At 36.5% G+C, this 18,036-nt stretch overlaps 1 non-coding gene across 1 annotated transcript; it reads left to right on the forward strand.

Annotated features, from left to right (window-relative positions):
• The first annotated feature begins 5,731 nt into the window (after positions 1–5,731).
• Positions 5,732–5,945, forward strand: LOC127194964 (small nucleolar RNA U3). The gene has a single exon (XR_007831341.1). It is a non-coding gene; the product is annotated as a small nucleolar RNA U3 (small nucleolar RNA).
• Positions 5,946–18,036: the final 12,091 nt, after the last annotated feature.

Here is an 18,036-nt window from a genome sequence, read left to right on the forward strand (position 1 = left end):
ATAACACCTTCAAGCCTATGTGACAAATATGCATTAAAGCTGGATATCAACAAGAACAGAAACAACAAAAATCTCACAAACATGGAAACCGAACAACTGAATGCTGAAAGAAAAATACACCAAGACAAAATTATAGAAAAGATATAAGAATTTCTAGAAGTGATTTAAATGAATACACAATACGCCAAGTTTTATGGAACATGATGAAGTTAGTGCACTTACATAAAAAATGGAGTTATCTCGAACTATATTACCTTAACAGCATCTTTGAAAGCGCTGAAACACACAAGCAAACAAATCCCACTCAACGGGAGTAGACAGCAGGGAATAATCAAAACAAAGGCTCAAATCAATAACATAGAAACAAATAATAAATAAATACATAGCATAAATGTAACAAAAGTTGTTTCTTTGAGAAAATCATAAGATTAAAAAAAACTTTTATCCAACAACTAAAATTTAGAGAGATAATACACAACCTAACAAAATTAGAAATGAAAAGCCAACATAGTAAGCAATTCTGAGCTGATACAGAGAATCATAAGGACATATTTAAAAATCTGTACTCCATTAAATTAAAGATCTAAAAGAAATGAAACATTTTTCAATACACACCACTTACCAAAACTAAATCAAGATTTACACAAACAATTTAAACAAACTTGTAACCCCTAGTGGAATAGAAAGCAGTCATTCAAAGTTTAACAAAAAGGCCAGAACAATAGAATTTTAGCATAAATTCTACCATGTTGTCAAAAAGGAGTTAATGTTAATACTGCTGAAACTAGTTCACAAAATAGAAGAGAGAAGTGCCATTGCCCAGTTTGTTTTAAGAGACCAAAGTTACATTGATACCTAAATCACATAAGGACTCAACAAAGAAAGATTACGGCAGACCAATTTACATTATAAACATAAATGACTATGTGTACAAGAATCTAAATAAATCCATACATATCACCTTGCTTTAAAAAACTCCAATTGGACAAGGCGACAATATAAAATTATATATATTGAACCTTAGAGAAGACAAAGTGGGTAATAACCTTTATGAGCATAGTAAAGGACTTTGTGAACAGAACCCAGCACGGACATTAAGATCAACAGTGGATAAACAGGACGTTTTGAAACTGAGATGTTTTTTGTAAGGCAAAGGACACCATCATTAAGACAAAGCCTATTGAATGGGAAAAGATTTCTCCAGTTACAGATCCAATAAAGACTTAATATTCAAAATATATAAAGAGCTAAAAACAAAGCAAAACAAAATAAGCAAAAAACAAATAAAAAATCTAGATGTTAAGAAGACAAGTAACCTAATTTTAAAAATGGGGTACTGTCATAGGATTTCTATTGCTGCAAATGAAACACACTTGTGAAGAAAAGGATTTATTTGGCTTATTGTAGTTCATCACTGGAGGAAGCCAGGAAAGAAACTCAAACAGGGCAGAAACTTACAGACTGGAGTGGATGCAGAGGCCATGAGGAATGCTGCTTACTAGCTTGCTTCTCATGGCTTGCTCAGCCTTCATTCTTATAGAACAGAGACTACCAGCACAGGGATGGCAAATGACCCAAATGCGTATGGAATTATTATTTTTCTATTTAATCTTTAAGTGTGGCAATGTTTGCTTTTCAATTCAATTTTTGGTGGAAATTCTAAATATCTGTCTGTACTTTCTTGACTACATTATCGAAATAGCTAGTTTTAATTATTTAACAACCTTGAGACAAGATTTGTCTCATGTCTGTTCTTTAATTTCATTTATCTTTTGGTCTTAAGCAAACATCTTTGTGGAACTGCTGAACATAGAGATAAGAAAATTTTGTTCTTCCTGATGTTTAACAGTGAATAGTGTATAAATCCTTCCTTTGGAATTTTTCAATGGTGCTTTAATTTCTGTGGAATTATTTTACATCACTTTATGTTGATAGTTGAAGAGGACCCTTCTCACTGCTTAAACAGGACCTTGCTTTCATGGTTGCCCAATGGCTTGGGCTCTCCCAACTCTCTAGGACTGAGACTTTAACTTTTCTCTGGGGAACAATTCCTTGGCTCTTTGTTTAGTGTCTTCTTAATATTAACTGATGGTCTTCGCTTTTATTTACGTTTTCCTTTCTTTTGTCTCTCCACCTTTCCTTTGTCCTCTTTGCTATCTTTCTTTTCTCTTGCTTTCCTCGCCTAACTCCTTGTCTTCAACTCTATTTACTACTGATTGAGACTCATCTTCCACATGAGAAAGTCAAGGATTGACAACCATTCCAAGGTGGACATAGTCTTGTGCTCATTCACAGTCATGGGTCTCAAATTTTGAATATTTTATTTTGTGAGTACTTTCTAAGTTCCACTTCACATTTTCCTTGTCTTTCAGCCGGTAAGAATACTAATTTTCACTGTACAGTAAATTAATGAGTACCGTTGAGTCCAGGTGAGGCAAAGCTAGACAGAGAAACCCTGTATCAATAAATAAATAAATAAATAAATAATAAAAAGAAAAAAGAAAAACATAAAAAGAAAGAAAAAGAAAGTATCTGCTGTGAAACATGTTCATGACTATATATTCCTTCTTCTCAAAGACAATAGAGCTCCAAATCCTGCATTCAATATTTTGAACTTTTTTACACATTTAATGGAGCATTCATAAATTTTCTGTGAACATATTTTCCACCTGTTGTATTCAAACCAAAGATTTGGAAATCACTATTTGATCTTGCATAGCTTAACTCCATTTTAGATATTCTCTAACAGGACAAAAGTAAATTCAAATTTCTAATGATGAGTCCAGTCATTTTTCAGCTATACCAAAATGATTATAGATAATTATAATACAAAAAATCCAACACACCGAATTTACCTATAAAGTCCACTAAAACCTATGTTATTTGTGGATAAATTGTTAATCTTCATGCATATTGTATGATATTATTATTTATGTGTATTTTTCTTTCACACACTCCACTCTAAAATGACTTCATTCCTGGGAATATATCATGATTTGAAATGACTTATGCTCTAACCCAGAGAGTTAGAAGAAATCTTAAGTAGTTAACTCAATAATGAATTTCTAGGATGAGCCATTAAGTTTAATGAATAATTTTCTGTCTCCTTCTCATATTTTCTCCACTCATGTAATAAATAATAGTCACGATAACACTATAAAAGCGATATGGACAGTTTTAGTGGTTGTTTAATTTCATTCTTCCAGAGAAGTAAGTGATATCTCATCCCTAATCAGTTGTTTAAATTATAGGCCTTAAAATGATACTTGGTGTTTTAAAAAGAAAATGTATTTTGAGATAATTTCATCCTAAAAATAAATTTGCTTTCATTAGAGATCTGGTGACTCATTTTCCTGCTTGTTTAGCATGGCTGCGGGTAATAATGGATAAGATATGAGTCGCCTTCTTTCTCCTTATGTTTTCTAACTGGGGAACAAATAAACCCTTCCATGCACGTGGACCTTTTACAGATCTGGCATTCCTCATCGTGGGATAAGAATGATCAGACATAAATTCCCTTTACAGGCATATTGACAAGAACATGGCCAGATAGTACCTTTTAACTTTCCATTTGTTACTTGTAGAAATTCAAATATATTACTACATGTGGATTATAATGTTTTAGTCTGTGAGAATTAAAAATTATATAGCTACATATTAAATGAAATTTATAATTTATCTAATTGTAACATATTATGTAGCTTCCAAGAACATCATAGTTATCATACATTTGCTAAATATGTATACACATGATATAAAGGTGTGTTTATATTTTATATATATGTGTGTAGATACCACAATTTTATAAATTCAAATCTTAATTCCTATTATTAATTAAATGTGAATAAATTACTTTAGAAAATAGAACAATCGTCTTAAAGAAAAATCCTCTGATTTACCAGTCGCTATTGTTACAGGTAATTGATAATTCGACTATGGGATCTTGCCATTGGGAAAGAGCTGGAAAAAGCCTTTCTGTACATCCAAAATGAAAACATATGTACTTTTACATGGCTTTCTTCTGTTAACCATCTGTTTTTATATTCTAGCCTTGAGGAACAAACTTGTCGATAAAATTTCAAACATAGCAACAGACACAGTATTTTTGTCACATTAAAGAGTATCAACTCTAATTAAGTGTTTCATTTAAAATGTGAATAAACCTCTCTGATATATGTTTTACAAACACAACTAAATATCTTAAAAGATAATTTGGAATCCCACAAATGATAAAAATCAGGACATAGCTGATCCTTTGATAATGCCAAGATACCACCAAGGTTTTATAGCTTCTGCCATTCAGACAGAGCCATGCTGAAATAAAATTTAAATAAATGCAAGATGCCATAAAAATGTGACTATTAACAGTAAAGAATGAAATGTGGCCCAATGTAGGGGCCATGCCTGTCATCCTATTACTGGCAGTACTAGCAAGGCAGAAGCAGGAGGATGATGGGATTAAGGCTGGCCTGGACTGGGTAGTGAGACAACATCTCAGGCAAACACACACACACACACACACACACACACACACACACACTGAAGTGAAATGAAAACAAAGATACAGCAAAATAGGGAAATAGAAGGATCCAGAGGGTCCTAGAAACCTACAAGAAGAACACTATGATGGGCAGATCTGGGCCTAGGGGTTCTGCTCGATCTATGGCACCAACCAAGGACAATATGTGCAGTCATCATCAAACCCCTACCCAGATCTAGCCAAGGGACAGGATATTCTCCACAGTTAAGTGGAGACTGGGGACTGACTTTCACAAGAACTCTAGTGCCCCTTATTTGGCCATGTCCCCTTGATGCGGAGGCCCGATGGCACTTGGAGGAAGGATAGCAGACTACCGAGAAGAAACTTGTTACCCTGGCATCATCATATTCAAGGGGAGGAGGTCCCCATCAATCACAGTCATAGGGAAGGGGAATGGGGTGAAAGCGGGAGTGAGGGAGGAATGGGAGGATGCATGGGATGGGATAGCAAATGTGATGTAATATGAATGATTTTATTTTTCAATAAAAAAAAGAAAAGAAAAAAGAAAAAAGTAACAGCCTAATAGAAGCAGAAACTCTCACCCTCAGCAGATCTTAGAAACAAAGCAAAGAGAGATTGACTAGCAGTCAATGCTATCTGTGGAAATCTGGAGCGTGACAGAACTACTGGAGGGAGGTGGAAGTCTAGGAGGCTGGTTACTGCATAATACACAAACAAACAAACAAATAAATAAATAAATCAAACTCAGACATACAAGAAAGAGCCACACGGAAGAATTTAAATTTGAAATAAAATGTTATCCCATAAATTTGTGGATCGAATAATTGGTTCCCAGATGGTAGCACTAATATTGGAGGTGAGGAAAATTCTAGGAGGGGAGGATAACGTGAGGATGTAGGTTATTTGTTGGGGGTGGGGTGAGAGTTGTATCTTGTTTGGTCCCTTCTTGTTTTGGCTCACCATGTTTCTTCTTGCCACTATAGTCAGTGCTGTTTGGTTCCAACTCCCCTGACATACTGCGCTGAAATCATGAGTGAAGATACAGTTTACCTATTTATGTAGTTCTGTCAATATTTCGTCACAGCAATGGAAAGTCTGACTAACATTAAAAAATATAAGTATTGGCAGTAGCGGTGCCGGAATGGTGATGGCGCAGCCGGTGTCGGAAGTGGCCGTGAGGAAGATGTGGTGTCGCTTGGTAGAGAGCGGCGAGCGCGGAGGGGTGAGGTTAAGACTATACTTTCAGGGATCATTTCTATAGTTGGTTACTAGAGAGGTTTCTCTGACTGTGTAGAGCACCCAAGACCACGAGGATGAGATGTAGTGCTCCCTCCTGAGCGTGAAGCCGGCTCCAGGTGCTGCTTCCTGCACCCGCTTCTTGCCACTGATGATCGTTCTTCTCTCCCTCGGGAGAGTGAGAGGGAGGGAGTGCAGTCTGAGTGGACTTCGAAAAAAAAAATATATAGGTATTACCAAAACAGTGGCTTAATTGCTACTATTAAACACGATCATCTGGTTTTGAAGCCTTAGTGACAATTTTGTGGAGAGAATTATAAAATGTTTTGGAAAATAGTTTAGAGAAATTCTACAATGTCAAATGCTCAAGTTAATGGACATTTTATTGTGGGAACTCAGAAAACTAGAACCTTAACACAAATGCTGACATCAAAGAACTCTCTTCTAAAGTTGTATGTAGGCATGATGGCCTTAATGAGAAACTCAGCTAGATTTCATGTATATTTCCCTTTCACCAAGAACTCTATGTTTTGTCCATGCCGTAAGATTTTGTGGGAGGCTGAGAATAAGATAATGGAGTAAGTAACATAGTGGAGAAAAATCACAATGTAGACCAGCACTGCATCCAGGCTGCAGCATTGTCTGTGGTGATTGCATATAATAAGACTTCCATGAGGACAGGTATCTGAAAGCCGGAGTATTTGGAAAACTTGCATGCTTAAAATTGGATGCAACCTTTAATCACAGCACTTAGGGAAGCAGAGGCAAGCAAATCTCTGTGAGATAGGGAACAGCCACGTCTAAAAAGCAAGTCCAGGACAGCCAAGGCTACACAAAGAAACCCTGTCTTGAAAAACCAAAATAAAGAAATAAATAAATGGAACTAAAAATAACATATTTCTAATATAATATTTGTAATTTTTAAAATTATAATTACATCATTTTCCATCCCTGTTCCTCTGTACTATCCTCTTGAGTCTTTCAATTTCATGTTCTTTTTGTCTTTTATTATTGGTGTGCATGTGCATGTGTGTATAAAACTCAATACAGAAATATACACTGCTTGGCCCTTGGGATGTCCCTTGTATGTATATGCTTTCAGGGCATGTTGGATAACATCAGTCCCTCTTAACAAAAATGAGTATGTTATATTGAGACAGGAAGAAAGATGGCTGTAAAGACGTTCCAGAAATAAGTGAAACCTCTGCCCATCACAGTGCCAAGTGTATAAATATGTAATGCTTTATGAACAAGTGAGAAGAGAGATGTGTGGGGCCATCATACTTCCATAAGCATTCCTGGGATCGTGTTTCTTCATATCTGCCTGCTCAGAAGCTGTTAAGGGAATTGGCAAAAGGACTTTGGTCCTAGTTTGTTTCTCTGTAGTTGTGATAAAACATTAACCATAAGTAACTTGAGGGAGTAAAGAGCTTATCTTACCTCCAGGTTACACTCCATCACATATAGAAGCCCTGGCAACAACCTTAAGGCAAAAACTGAAGCAAAGACCACGAGAGAATGTTGCTTGCTGATTTGTGACTCTTGTTTGCTCAGCCAGCTTTCTTACACTGACCAGACCCACCTGCTGAGGGATTGCCCTTCACATGTTTCCTATAGGGCCCTCCTATATGAAACAGTAACTAAGAAAATGTCTCACAGACATGGCTCTATGTCCAACCTCATTTAAACAATTCTTTAGCTAAGGTTCCCTTTCCCGAGGTGATTGGCTTGTGTTGACAACTGAAACTTCATATGACAGGTTTTTATACCACTTAAGTTGGTGACAAATCTTGAAGGCCACCACATGACAGCAGTTTTACAACCATACAAAATATAATAACTATGTAGTCATGGAAGTTTCCACCCAGATATCAAAGGAGTTTATGAAAAGTAGGCAATGCATATAGAAGATACAGAAAATCTGTAGATGATCCCTAAGAGGGCAATGAATCAAACTGTTAGTGTTAAACATGAGTTTCAGCTAGACGCCAAAGATGTGGAGACAACAAAAATGTGTAGCATCTGCAAAAGAAATCTAAATGCATTGAGTGAAGTCAGCCCAATAAAAAAGCCATGTGGAATGCAAATCAGAGGCAATAGGGCAGAAGCTCCCAAAGGCCATCAGAGTCCACACCATACTGCCATGGACTATGGGTACGGGATACAGAAAATTACAGGACTGAGTGTTGACCTTACTATATTCAGTCATTTGGTCCAATCTTTCCTTGTTATTCTATCTTTTCCTTTTGAATTAGGACTTTTCACACTATTCCATGATATATTGAAGGTGTATAACTTGTTTTCAATGTTATAAATATTCAAATGAAGTTTCCCATGAATCTCAGCAAAGACTCTGAACTTTTGAATGATGTTGGAATTGTTAAGACAATGAGGTCCCTTGGAGATTTATTAAATTTTATTTTGTATCAATTAGGTACAGGGGTGTAATGTTGTGATTTGAATATGAGGCTTCTCATATAATATCATATATTGAACCCTTATTTCTTAGCTGATATTGCTATTTGGAAAATGACAGATTATTTAAGGTAAGTACTAGCTGTGGGAAGTAGTTTATTCAGTTCAGGTTCTTAGAGCTTGTCATATTTTCTCCATGTCTCTGTCTCTGCATCTCTCTGTCTCTCTCTATCCAAGAGGTAAATAATACCACAATTCTGGCCACAAGAAGCCATTCTGTCCTCTAAAGGAGGCAAAGAAGTAAAAGTCACTGGTGGCAAGACCTGAAGACTGAGACAACGGAAATTGTGATAAGCATGTAGCAGCTTAGGTGAAGGGATTCTGTGAAGTCAATGAAAACTCTCATACAGTTCATATCATATACTTTCCCTTCCATACAGCACAGTCTCTTGGCCATCTATCACTGGTCAAACATACAGAGAAATTAGCTGACACAGACTTTGACAAATGCAATGTTCAAAGACTCCTGTACTCACCAGAAAAAATAAATTCTGGGAAATTAACTTGAGACACATCTACTGCAGAATGTGATCATGTACAGAATGTAAACCACTCACATTTTAAAATTTAAAACTCAGACCATAGATTCTCTCTCTCTCCCTCTTTCCTTTCCTCCCTATCTCCCCACCTCCCCTCTCCCTTCCTGTTCTCTGTCTCTTTCTAGAATATTTTTAGAGCAAGTCAGAAAACAGAACATGCACCTTGACACCTTTGTATGATTAGGCTTGTCAAATCTTTTAAGATAGTTATATATAGATCTGAACCAAAGGAGAAAATGATGTCCTCTTGACCAAATATTTGAAACATCAGTTGGATTCTACGAAGCAAGGGCAGTTTCATTGGCACATTTTCTGACCACGTAGCTAACCACTACGGAAAAAGCAAATAGAGGAGAGATGGTAGGAATAACAAGCTGGAAAAAGAAATGAGTCCCTCAAAACCATTTTACCCACCTCAAAGTATTGACCTGAGCCTTACCTGGGTGGTCCTTAGACTCAGCTTCTCTCTTTTCTTTTAAAACTGAAACTTGCTCGTTAGTGTATATTATTTCCAAAAATATTGTGTTTCATTATACATTTTTATACCGTGTACTTAGATCAGTCATATTCAGACTATGTCCACTCATTCCCTTTGATATCCTAAAGGTCTCCTTCTTCTCAAACAGAGCCACTTTCAGGATTACATCCTAGGGTTGGTCGCAGCTTCAAAATTATCCAGAAAAGAAAGCATGGCTACAGAGAGTCTAGTGGCAATAGTTATATTAGTGGCTTATATTTATATTAAAAAGTTCAGATTCTACTTATTTAATTTGGGGGGGGGGTGGCAGACTAAAGAGAAGCTTCTTGTAATCCCTGCACTTGGGAATCTGAGACAAAAATATTGTCATGGTTCTCTTCAAAACTAACTTGGGCTATATAATAAAAAGGATTTGTCTGAAAAAACAAAACAAAACAAAACAAAACCAACCAAACAAAATAAAACAAACAAACAAAAGCAAAGCAGCAACAACAAAATACAGACAAAAGAAGAAGCCTGAAAATTAGAGTCTTCTCCAAGCAGATGCCTGGCCTTGCCTGCTGCAATCTCTGTGGTTCTTTTCCCTCTAAGAATCATGTCAAGACTGCATTGATATATCTCTTCTCATTTGAATCTAAGAGGCTTTGCTCTTATTCCATTTCTCATATTATCTTGTATATGATGCTCCTTTTCTGAAGTGAAAAATTCAACGTTGTCTGTCAGACTTCTTCATCAATCATCCATGTCCCAGTTACAGTGTCATAGATAGAAAACGTAGTTTGCTTTTTAAAATATAACAGGAATGATTTGTAAATGATGATTATTTAAAAAAAAAAAACCTTACATAGAATATATCTGATTTATTCCCTCTGCCAGGGTATATTTAATTTAAAATTTAGTAACAATAAAATTGAAATTATTTTTAGCACATACATCTTGAAGGTGAAGTTTAAATCATTGCATTCTCAGGTTTAAAGTACTGGAAGGAAAATAGAGGCACAATTCAAGCTAACAAAATCTAGAACATACGATATAATGCTAGCTTGCTCTTGTATTACTGAGTAGCATTATAAAAACAAGACCTTCTCAGGTTAGTGCTGCTATTTGGAATGTGAGAAGGAAACTTCTGGACTTGGTGACACCAGTGACATTTCAGCTCAAAATATTTTCTGAGTACTTGTGTAATGACAAGTAGCTTCAATTCGTTGATTCAAATTCACACAGGAATGTAGTGTTTGTCAATTGCACATCCTGCTATGACCCTTACAGTACAACTTAGTTATATAAAGACGTTTAGGTTTTATTTGCATTCCTCAGATATCAAGAAATAAACCATTTATTATCAAAGAACCCACAAAAAGTTCAGAAAATAGAAAGAAATAGGTAGAAGGAAAAGGAACTGTAGGTGGGATCTCCCATCAGGACACAGACATGTTTATTCCACCTGCTTTCTCAGTTTGACTCATTTTCTTACTTTACCCTTAGTGAGCACTTTCTCTCACATTTGTACTTTGCACTCTCACTGCCTCGGATGGTGTTATATATGACAGTGGTTCGTTCCCAGCCGTACTCAGAATTTAAGCTTTCCTATAAACTTAAGGACTGTCATAGACTTTCACTTTCAGCCATATTTTCTCAAGTAGAAAACATTTTTTAACTTTGAAACTATAACTCATTGAAATGATGCAAAATAATATGACAGGTATGAGATGTGAGCAAGATAATAATTTCAATACAATATTACTCTCTTCGTTTCCCTCCCTTAAAACTCCTAATAATCCTATTCTGTCTTATTGTTCTTAAAACTTAATCTGTATGATTTAGATTTCCTACACAGAACGTTGGACTCCTCCCTGGTTATGCATTATCTCTTCACAAAGGAGGTATTTAATCGTGATCAAAGGAAATGATAGGATAAACCAAATGTCCCCAAATAAGATAAGGATATGATATGCAAACATGGTTTTATGGCAGCTGCAGTGGAGGTTAGTGGATGGCAATGCAATAGTAGACGGATAGCAGTGTAGTTGCTCATAGGAGTAGAATTTTCACTCAACTTCAGCTTCCTTAAAATTCAGCCATGGAGAAATACATATTATTTCATTTCTAAAATTGAACTAGCATATGCTTTGTTAAGAAGAACCTGTTTCATTTTACAAATGTTGAAGTGAGATCCAAGAACTTTAAGCTACATGCTTTTTGTTGTGTGACTAATTACTAGCAGAGCTGGAAACAATGTATAAGATGGCTGTGTTTGTAGCACGGAGCTGATTATACTCCCTTTTCATTTAAGACTGAAGAAACACAGAAACAGTTTTGAACTGTCAAGGAGCAATCTCTGGAATAAGCCTTTTGAGCATAATTCTGCATACTTTGGTTGGCCATAGCTTTTAAAGAGGCAGTAAAGGGTAGGAATAATGCTTCTGAAAATCTCTGTAGTCATTTTGTTTTCAAGGTGCAAACACCTACATACTAGGTTTCTTTGTAAGACCCTGTTTTCTCGTTTATGTTGGCTATAAAATCAAAGCTACAAAATTTGCCTGGAATCAAATCACACTAGCCACTATTTTGTGATCTAAGACATATAATCATAATTCTGTTTATGAGTTATAGTCACGCTAAAGAGTCTTCTGGTTAGAGACAATTCAAAATATTCACGAAATGCAAGAAATTTATAGAGGGAAAATTAGAAAAACTCTTTTTTAAAGCAAAGACTTCAGATTTCAGAAAGCAATTCAATTTGATCAAGGATAGACAATGTGACCAGAACTACAAGGGATGGAGAACACACAGATAAGCAGCCACGGAAGTACCAGACGGTTTCCTCCATCTTCCTTTATTCCATTGTGGACCATCTAAGAGACCTTGTGTTATAATATGTCACTTTGGATGTTTACAGCAGACTTCCAAGATGGCAGCACCTATCACACACTGTATCTGATCTACTGTACAGAGACCAGGGACCTGACTGGAAGCTATAGACTGCTAGAACTAGAGAACACTAATTGACTAGGGTCCCAAACAGTGCAGACCACCAGTGGGCCTGGCCCCGGGTCAAGCAACAGCCCATGGAGGTCCTGATCCAACTCTCCAGACACTGGAATGGACCCCATATGCGGACTGCAACCAGCCCATAAAGCCTGAACTCAGTGTGTGGGAAGGTGGAACACCAGGGCCTCCTGGCCTGGGGAAATCTCAGGAAAATGGGTTAATCTGTCCTTGGACACAAAGGATTATACCTTCTTCTCAGCATCCCATCGAACCTTCTCCAAAATCGATCACATAGTAGGTCACAAAGCAAGCTTCAACACATACAAGAAGATTGAAATAATACCTTGTATCATATCAGATCACCATGGACTAAGGCTGGACTTCAACAACAACAGAAATAACAAAAAGCCTAAACAGACATGGAAACTTAACAACTCTCTACTGAATGACACCTGGGTCATGAAAGAAATAAAGAAAGAAATTTAGGACTTCCTGAAATTCAACGAAAATGAAGGAACAACATACCCAAATTTGTGAGATACATTGAAAACAGTGCTAAGAGGAAAATTCACAGCACTAAGTGCCTTTGTAAAGAAATTGGAAACATACCACATCAGCAACTTAATGACACATCTGGAAGCCCTAGAAAAAAAGAAGCATAAACACCCAAGAGGAGTAGAAGCCTGGAAATAATCAAACTCAAGGCTCAAATCAATAAATGAGAAACAAAGAGAACAATTGAAAGAAACAACAAAACCAGAAACTGGTTCTTTGAGAAAATCAACAAGATTGACAAACCATTAGCCAAATTAACAAAAGGCAAAAAGACACTATCCAAATTAACAAAATAAGAAATGAAAAGGGAGACATAACAACAGACACTGAAGAAATACAAAGAATCATAAGATCCTACTTCAAAGGCATATATGGCACAAAATTTGAAAATCTAAGGGAACTGGACAATTTTCTTGATCAATTCCACTTACCAAAATTGAATCAAGAACAAATAAACAAACTTAATAGTCCCATTTTCCCTATAGAAATAGAAGCAATCATTAATAATCTAACAACAACAACAACAACAAAAACAACAACAACAACAAAACCAAACACAAGGGCTAGATGGTTTTAGTGCAGAATTCCACCAGACCTTCAAAGAAGAGCTAATACTGATCTTTTTCAATCTACTTCAAAAGATAAAAATGGAGGGAACATTACCAAATTCATTCTATGAGGCCACAGCCACTTTGATACCTAAACCTCACAAAGACACAACAAAGAAAAAGAATTTCAGGCCAATTTCTCTTATGAACATTGATACAAAAATACTCAAAAAAGAGCTGGGCATGGTGGCATACACCTTTAATCCCAGCACTCAGGAGGCAGAGGCAGGCGGATCGCTGTGAATTCGAAGCCAGCCTGGTCTACAAAGTGAGTCCAGGATGGCCAAGGCTACACAGAGAAACTCTGTCTAGAAAACCAAAAACCAAAAACAAAACAAAACAAAAAAATTCAATAAAATACTTGGAAAATGAATACAAGAACACATCAAAATATCATTCACCTTGACCAGGTAGGCTTCATTCCAGGCATGCAGGAATCCATCAATGTAATCTACCATATAAACAAAGTAAAAGAAAAAAACACATGATCATCTCCTTAGATGCAGAAAAAGCATTTGATAAAATCAAACACCCAGTCATGTTTAAAGTCTTGGAGAGATCATGGATACAAGGCACATACCACAACATAATAAAGGCTATATACTGCAAGCCAATAGCTGAAATCAAATTAAATGGAGAGATACTTAAGGAAATTCCTCTAAAATAGAGGACCAGGCAAGGCTGCCCACTCTCTGTATCTCCTCAATGTAGTATTTGAAGTTCTAGCCAGAGCAATAAGACAACAAATAAGATCAAGGGGATCCAAATGGGAAAGGAAGAACTAAAAATATGCCTATTTGCAGATGATATGATAGTTTACATAACTGACCCCCAAAATTCCACCAGAGAACTCCTACAGCTGATAAACACCTTCAGGAAAACGGCTGGATCCACAATTAACTTTAAAATATCAATAGCCTTCCTATATACAAAGGACAAATGTGCAGAGGAAGAAATTAAGGAAACTACACCCTTCACCATAGCACAAGCAATATAAAGTATCTAGGAGTAACTCTAACCAAGCAAGTAAAGGACTTGTTTGAAAAAAATCTTCAAGTCTCTGAAGAGATTGAAGATGACATCAGAAAATGGAAAGATCTTCCTTGTTGATGAATCAGGAGAATTAATATAGTAAAAATGACCATCTTACCAAAAGCAATTTACGGCTTCAATGCAATAGCTATCAAAATACCTACACAATTTTTTAAAAGACATTGAAAAATCAATTCTCAACTTCATATGGAAAAACAAAAAACACAGAGTTGCTAAAACTATCCTGTACAATAAAAGATCCTCCAGAGGAATCTCCATAAAGAATCTCAAGCTGTGCTATAAAGCAACAGTAATTAAAACAGCATGGTACTGGCACAGCAACAGATTTGTAGATCAATGGAATGGAATCAAAGACCCAGAAATGGCCCAAAAAGGCACACATATGGTCACTTGATTTTTGACAAAGACACCAAATCTATTCAAGGGAAACAGGATAGCATCTTCAGCAAATGGTGCTCGTCTAACTGGATGTCTACCTGTAGAAAAATGTAATTAGACCCATATTTGTCACCATGCACAAAACTCAAGTCCAAATGTATTAAAGACCTTAACATTAAAACCAGAGACACTAAATTGGTTAGAAGAAAAAGTGAGGAGGAGCCTGGATCATATTGGTACAGGAGACAACTTTTTGAACAGAACACCAACAGGCCAGGCCTTAAGCTCAACAATCAATAATTGGGACCTCATGAGCCCAAGAAGCTTCTGTAAGGCAGGAGACACTGTCAATAAACAGAGCAACAGCCCACAGACTGGGAAAAGATCTTCACCAACCCTACATCTGACAAAGGTCTAATATCCAAAATATATAAAGAAATCAAGAAATTAAACACCACCAAAGCAAATAACCCAATTAAGAAATGAGGCTTAGATAACAGAGAAATATCAAATGGCTGACAAACACTTAAAGAAATGCTCAACATCTTTAGTCATCAGAGAAATGCAAATCAAAACAACTCTGAGATTCCATCTTACACCCATCAGAATGGCTACGATAAAAAATTCAAGCGACACCACATGCTGGTGAGGATGTGGAGAGAGAGGAACACTCCTTCATTGCTGGTGGGAATGCAAACTAGTACAGCCACTTTGGAAATCTATCTGATGCTATCTCAGAAAACTGGGAATAGGGCTTCCTCAAGACCCAGCTATTTCACTCCTTGGAATATACCCAGAAGGTGCTTCACCACACAGCAAGGACATATGATCAACCATGTTCATAGCTGCCTTATTCATAATAGTCAGAACCTGGAAACAGCCTAAGTGTCCCTCAGTCGAAAAATGGATAAAGAAACTGTGATATATTTACAGTATGGAATACTACACAGCTATTAAAAATAAGGAAATTATAAATTTCTGAACAAATGGATGGGACTAGAAATGATCATAATGAGTTAACCCCGAATCAGAAAGTTTCACATGGTATATATGCGCTTATAATTGGATAGTAGTTCAAGAGGCATGTTACGTGAAAGTCCTCACTTACCAGGAGATGGGGATAGATGTGAGGGCATCCTTTTGGGACTCTAGGTGAGAGAAGTAGGGGAGAATTGGGAAATAGAAGGATCCAGAGGGTTCTAGAAACTTACAAGAAGAACATTATGATGGGCAGATCTGGACCCAGGGCTTCTGCTTATAGCACTATACCAACCAAGGACAATACATGCTTAAAAGTCAAACCTTTACTCAGATCTAGCCAATGAACAGGATATTCTCCACAGTTGAGTGGAGAGTAGGGACTGACTCTGACATGAACTCTGGTGCCCCATATTTGACCACTTTCCCTTGTTGGGGAGACCTGGTAACACTCAGAGAAAGGATAAGCAGGCTACCAAGATGAGACTTGATAGGCTGTGACCATATAATGGGGGAGGAGGTCTCCCTCAGTCACAAAAATAGGGGAAGGGAATATGGTGAAAGCGGAAGGGAGAGAGGAATGGGAGGATACAAGGGATGGGATAACAATTGAGATGTAATCTGAATAAATTAATTTAAAAATGTGTCACTTTGAGGCACACATCCTGAAGGTATTCCTGAAAGCTGGAATCCAGTGGGGGAGAAAAAAAGTCCTGAGGGGATTTTGATAATCTACTTGTAATCAACTAATGGAAGAAATTAAGAAGGGATCAAAAAAAAAAAAAAAAAAAAAAAAAAGGGGGGGGGGAGAAAATAGGGTCTAATCACTCTTTGTTGCTGTTCCTGGAGAGATGGTGTGAGCTATGTTCAACTTGAAGGCTATCAGGAGCAAATGTTTTTTTTTCCCCAAACTTTTTGTAACAATGAGACATTTTAAAGACAATTATATCTAAACAAATCAACAAAAATTTTAAATACCTATGTGTCCTTAACATCATGACTCCTATTTAAATTTGTGCTGCTATCTTTAAACAGAGTTATACTGGTTATTTTGAGAACAGGAAATGCAAGAAGACAATGTATTGATAAAAAAAATATTTAAAGGGAAACAATATGTACCTAATTTATACATGCACTCTCCTGTTAAAACATTGTGAGTTAGTTCTATCTGATCAAGCAATGAAAGTAAATGATCCTGAACAACAGCTCTCTAGCAGCGGCACATGTTTGCCCAAGAACAGCAGCAGCTAGATAGCAGGATTTGCATGTTTTACTTCTTGTGTGGGATGGAAACTTAAGCCGGAGAACTCAAATAATAGCAGAACATGATTTAAGCTGTGAGTTATGATACATATCACGTATTAATTAAAATAAAAAGGGGGTTCCTTAACAGAAAATTTTTCTTCTGGTTTATAATATGACCCAAATAACCACAATACTTTTTTGGAGTAAAAAAGTTCTTTTTAGTTTGACTTCTGAAGGGTTTTGTTTCTGGCCAGCTGTTTGCCTATTCATCATGGAAGGAGTTCATATCTTAAATCAGAAAAGCCAATCATTCCTCATCTCTAGCAGGGGCTCTAGCCTCATCTCTAGCAGGGACTCTATGCTTCTAGGGTTGATAGAGAGCTGGGGCCATAGGAATTCACTCATTTTAATGCAGTTGTATAGTTGTATTTTTGTTATATTTTTGACAATGTTTTTCCTGATTTAAATTCAATTTAAGTGTTTTCCTTCCTGTGGTTATATGTCAAAATATGTTAGCTTTTTGTTATCTAGCAATATTCTACAGTATGGATTGACCCTGGGCTTAACCACTTGTTATTCTGATAGTTAATGTAAAACATTACAAGTAGCTACTGAGTGGATTAACGGTTAGCTACTGAAAAAAAAATGTTTTACTAGTAGCTATGTGAAATTGCGTTTTCCATTCAGTGCTCTAGATGCTTGCTAGTGATAATCCTGGCTCGTTTGCTAGGTTCATCTTTATTCTTAGTTTTAGTTTACTTTTAATGCAGAGAATTGGAAGTGCCTGCAGCAGCAGAACTCTAATGAGACATCTGCGTTACCCTCTCTAAGTCTCCGGGAACACTGCTGAAAGGGGATAGGGTGTATGTAAGAGCTGGAAGATAGGGTGAAAGGTTGAGATATTTCATTCTTTAGATTGTTAAAAACCATTGCAATTTTAACTCTCAGTAATTGTAGTTAACTGCACTGGATCTGCACAACAATTGCTGTATCAACAAA

This window comes from Acomys russatus, chromosome 10 (genome assembly GCF_903995435.1).
Source record: "Acomys russatus chromosome 10, mAcoRus1.1, whole genome shotgun sequence".
Taxonomy (NCBI): domain Eukaryota; kingdom Metazoa; phylum Chordata; class Mammalia; order Rodentia; family Muridae; genus Acomys; species Acomys russatus.